This window comes from Rhinopithecus bieti, unplaced genomic scaffold (assembly GCF_001698545.2).
Source record: "Rhinopithecus bieti isolate Rb0 unplaced genomic scaffold, ASM169854v2 scaffold_12070, whole genome shotgun sequence".
NCBI classification, from domain to species: Eukaryota; Metazoa; Chordata; class Mammalia; order Primates; family Cercopithecidae; genus Rhinopithecus; species Rhinopithecus bieti.
Genome location: NW_016807449.1, coordinates 1231374 through 1236680, shown reverse-complemented (window position 1 = coordinate 1236680; position 5307 = coordinate 1231374). Strand labels below are relative to the sequence as shown.

At 53.9% G+C, this 5307-nt stretch overlaps 1 protein-coding gene across 2 annotated transcripts in view; it reads right to left on the bottom strand.

The window, feature by feature from the left end:
* Window positions 1-5307, bottom strand: part of LRRC4B (leucine rich repeat containing 4B) — a 43557-nt gene that overhangs the window by 19738 nt on the left and 18512 nt on the right. The gene's annotated exons all lie outside the window — the stretch shown is intronic.

Sequence of the window (5307 nt, the reverse complement as noted above, 5' to 3'; positions counted from 1 at the left end):
ACACGGTGAAACCCCGTCTCTACCTAAAAAATACAAAAAACTAGCCGGGCGAGGTGGCAGGCGCCTGTAGTCCCAGCTACTCGGGAGGCTGAGGCAGGAGAATGGTGTAAACCCGGGAGGCGGAGCTTGCAGTGAGCTGAGATCTGGCCAGTGCACTCCAGCTTGGGCGACAGAGCGAGACTCCGTCTCAAAAAAAGAAAACAACTGTTATTTGTCACATCAACTGTCTTTATGATGACTTCTCATATTTATTCCTTGTCCCTGAGACAAGGGACTTGTGCCTCCCTCTCCAACAGGGACTTCTCTGACTGCCAGGACTGGCCATTGTGGGCCCCTGATTCTCACACTGACCCAGCTCAGGCCTAGACGTCCCTGTCTCCCTCCTCCCATTCATCCTCCTGGGAGCGGCCTCCTGAGCCTTTCTGGGACCAGGCCTGGCCTGGGTGGAAAGTCTGGCTGGATGGCTACCCCTCCACCACCCCTCCCCACCACCAGGAGCCCAAACAGGCATCTGAACCTGGGTGTAAACAACAAGGGGATGAGATCTATATCAGAGGCATGTGCAAGGCCAAGCAAGGCAGCGCGACTTTGCCTAAGGCACCTGCGGGTGGGGTGGGAGAGTGGGGTTAAGCTGAGGCACAGGCCACAGTCTTACACTGCTTCCTGGGCAGCCTTCCCTGGCCTCCCCTCACTCCCGGCCTTTCCTGCCCTATGCTCAGCTCAGCAACCCCCCGCCAGCTCGTGCACGCTGCTACAGGACTTGTTCACCTTCCTTTCTTTTTTTTTTTTTTTTGAGATGGAGTCTTGCTGTGTTGCCCAGGCTGGAGTGCAGTGGCACGATCTTAGCTCACTGCAACCTCCACCTCCCGGGTTCAAGCGATTCTCCTGCCTCATCCTCCCGAGTATCTGGGATTACAGTAACACGCCACCATGCCTGGCTAATTTTTGTATTTTTAGTAGAGATGGGTTTTCACTACGTTGGTCAGGCTGGTCTCAATCTCCTGACCTCATGATCCGCCCGCCTTGGCCTCCCAAAGTGCTGGGATTACAGGCGTGAGCCCCGGCGCACGGATGAGACTTGCTCATTTTCTGAACCACTTCTTTCTGCACGCAGTGTCCAGAGGGCAGGGGTCTCTGTATGTCCTGCTCTCTGGGCCTCAAGTGGTGCCTGGCACACACTAGGTGCTCAATAAATGAATCAGGGCTGCACTGAATACTGCAGATGAATTAGCCGGGGCTGTTCAGACACAGGAGGAACCGCTCATGTAGGGAGAAGGATGCATGGGTCTCAGCTCAGCTCCTGGGCTCACCTTGGGGTGGTGATGAGACCATGGCGTCCCTGTGAGAATTAAACTGTCTCGATATCTGTAAGCCGTGGGGAAGAGCGCCTGGCACAAGGCAAGCACATCTGTGTCTGTGACTATTTAAAGGCAGGAAGGGGCTGGGCTGGCTTTTGGTGCCCAGTAGAGGGTGCCCCTGAGCTTGGTGTAGCTCCAGGAGCGCCAGGCATACTCATCCTGATCTGAGAAGGGGACAGGGTGGCTCGCAGAAAGGTGTCCCCTAGGAGGAGATGGCGTGGCGACTCTGGCTGGGTGTGCTGGCGGAGGTGTGCAGGTACAGGCTATGGCTGGGAGGCTAGGAAGAAGCTGGGGCTTCCGGAGGAGCAAGGACAAGGCCAGAGCCAGGGTGGGCTGGGGGGATGCAGACTGGGACTCAGTGGCTGTTCTGAAACTGAGTCACCAGGGCGCAGCGCCAGGGATAGCTACGAATTAGGAAGCGTTAGGAATCGCATTGAAAAAACCAAGTTCTGCAGCCAGTCTGCCTGGGCTGAGTCCCAGCTCCGTCACTAACCATGAGACCAGGACCGTGTGCAAGTGTCTTACTCTCCTATGCCTCAGTTTCCCCCTTTGTAACATGAGAAGAATAGGACCTACTCGGGGCTGTCATGAGGCTGAAATTCGCTGACCCTGTAAAGGGCTTGGAGCAGCGCCGGGGGCCCTGCTGACATTCTCCCGCCCACCCTTGCTGAACTGTAGAAGTAATTGGTCTATTTTCTAGATGAGAAGACAGGCTCAGAGAGGTGACTCAAGGCCTTAGCGTCATTCATGGAGGGGAGAACGTGGGTCTTGTGCCTCTCAGGGCCTCTCAGGCTGCTCGACAGAGATGTGGGACTGACACTCCCACCCAGGCCGTCTCGGGCCTGTCCCGAGGCTCAGGGGCCATGTAGCTTTGCAGGACGCCAAGCAATTCTATGCGTTTGTCAATTTAACTTTAACAGTTGCATTGTGGGCACCTACAGTTTGTGGTGTGCTGGGGCCAGCAGCAATGGAGATGGATAAACACAATGACATCAACAAATTGGGGGCTGGCATGGTGGCTCACACCTGTAATCCCAGCACTTTGGGAGGCTGTGGTGGGCGAATCACCTGAGGTCGGGAGTTCAAGACCAGCCTGGCCAACATGATGAAACCCTGTCTCTACTAAAAATACAAAAAATTAGCCAGGGGTGGTGGTGGGCACCTGTAATCCCAGCTACTCGGGAGGCTGAGGCAGGAGAATTGCTTGAACCCGGGAGCTGGGGGTTGCAGTGAGCTGAGATAGTGCCACTGCACCCCAGCCTAGGCGACAAGAGTGAAACTCCATCTCAAAAAAAAAAAAAAAAACCAAAAAATTGGAGAGGCACCGGGGATCAGTGGGGTATGGCCAGATTCGGGGCACACAGAAGGCACCTGAGATTGAGATGTTTGTCTAGCTCATGAAGGACGACACAACCGTGATAATGGCCTCACTATGAAAGCTGCCAGCACTGCCCAGCAGCCAACCGCACCCCAGGCCCTCTGCTGAATCGTCCTGCACCTGCCCACCCACCCGCCAGTGCCTGGAAGAGCCTGGCACATGGTAGCCCTCGGTATGTGCTTGTGCGAAGAATGAGATGCATCCGATTTCTCAGCAACTCTATGACAGAGGGACTGTCACTATCCTCATTTCACTGATGACAAAACTGAGGCCCAGACAGGTTCAATAACGTGCCTGAAGCCCCTCGGCTGATAAGTGGCCGGGGTGCAATCAAACCTCAACTGCCTCCCACAGTCCCAGGCGCTGGCACTAACTAGGTGAACGGGACAGTGGAAGGGCCTTCCAGGGAGCGGGAACAGCATGTGTGAGGGTGCTGAGAGTACAGCATGTGTGAGGGAGAGTACAGGAGATGCCAGTGTGTTGCAGGAAGTGGGAGGTACCCGGTGGGAGATGGGGGCAGACCACGTCCTGGAGGATCTCAGCTCAGTTGCAGCAACAAGGACAAGATACCCAGGAGAATGAAGTGGAAAGAGAAGGACGAGGCTGGGTGCAGAGGCTCATGCTTGTAATTCCAGCCCTTTGGGAGGCTGAGGTGGGAGAATTGCTTGAGCTCAATTCAAGACCAGCGTGAGTAACATAGCAAGCCCCTGTTTCTACCAAAAATGTAGAGATTAGCCGGGTATGGTGGCACATGCCTGCAGTCCCAGCTACTCGGGAGGCTGAGGGAATTGCTTGAGCCAAGAAGATTGTGGTTGCAGTGAGCCATGATTGCACCACTGCATCCCTGCCTGGACAACATAGCAAGACCCCACTTTTTTTTTTTTTTGAGACAGAGTCCTGCACTGTCACCCAGGTTGGAGTGCAATGGCGCAATTGCAGCTCACTGCAACCTCCGCCTCCCAGGTTCACACAATTTTCCTGCCTCAGCTTCCTGAGTAGCTGGGATTACAGGTGCACACCACCACACCTGGCTAATTTTTTGTATTTTTAGTAGAGACAGGGTTTCACTATGTTGGCCAGACTGGTCTTGAACTCCTGACCTCACGATCCATCTGCCCTGGGCAAGGCCCACTTCTAAAAAATTAAAAATAAATAAAAAGAAGAGGATGAGCTCTAGGCATTGACACATGCTGTGTGAGGTTCTGTTCCTTCTTGAGCCAAATCTCAAAAAAAAAAAAAAAAAAAAAAGGAGCAGCAGGTGTGTGGTCAGACCTGGGTCTGAGGCCACCACCAGGCACTAACACCAGCTTCAGACCACAGGCAGCTCAGAGCTGCTCCGCCTCTCCCACCTTGGGGCTTTCATCCACTGAGTAAGTGGAGAGACATTCAGCCTATCTCCTTCGGCAGGAAAAGATTTGAAATCTAAAATCAAGCAGGGTAAGGGCCCCAAACTGCAAAGAATCCAAATGCCCATCAGTAGGAAAAGGGTAAAGAAACTGCTATCTTCATCCGACAGAATATTATGCAATGACAGAAAAGGAGAGGAGGAGCCAAGGCTACCAGGAGCACGGATGTGACTCTCATCAACAGTGCAGAGTGAAAAAAGCCACACAAGAGCAGGCGTCTCCACCAGCGCGAAACTGCCCCTTGCAGTCAGAAGTCAGAGAGAGTGCCTTCGGGAGAAGGGGAAAGCAATGGTGGTGGGAAGCGCGTGGGGGACTGCGGTGGGGGGGCTCCCTCGCTCCCATCTCCGGACCCGGGTGGTATTTACACGGCTCTTCTCTCTGTGATGATCTTTTGCGCTGGACTTTTAAAGATTGTGTTCTTTTCTTTTCTTTTTCTTTTCTTTTTTTTTTGAGATGGAGTCTCGCTCTGTCACCCAGGCTGCAGTGCAGTGGCATGATCTCAGCTCAGTGCAACCTCCGCCTCCTGGGTTCAAAGTGATTCTCCTGCCTCAGCCTCCCGAGTAGCTAGGATTACGGGTTCGCGCCACCGTGCCCAGCTAATTTTTTTTTTTTTGTATTTTTAGTAGAGATGGGGTTTCACCAGGTTGCCCAGGCTAGTCTCGAACTCCTGACCGCCAGTGATCCGCCTGCCCTGGCCTCCCAAAGTGCTGGGATTACAAGTGTGAGCCACCGCGCCTGACCGACTGTTCTTTTCTGTGAGAGTGCTGTGCGTCATCATGAGAAAAAGTTAGGAAGAAACTGGCAAAGTATGGGAAGTCCTATTTGAAAAGGATAGAAACTGATGCTCCGAGAGGTGACAAAGATTATCTGGGCGTCGAGATGGCGCTGCTGAGGGAATGAAGAGGACAACACAGCTGGAATGAGAGCCAGAGAGGCCGCAGTTACACACAAAGTCTCAGCAGCCTGGGAACGGACGGCAGAGGGCGCACTGCTCCCTCCTACCCAGAGGACCTCCGGGCCCGCGGCGGGGGAATGTCCCACTTGACCTCGAGAGGTCAGCTCCTAGATTCCCCCACATAGAGCCTTCCGTCCGCCATTTTCCTTCCCTTCCTTCCTTCCTTCCTTCCTTCCTTCCTTCCTTCCTTCCTTCCTTCCTTCCTTCCCT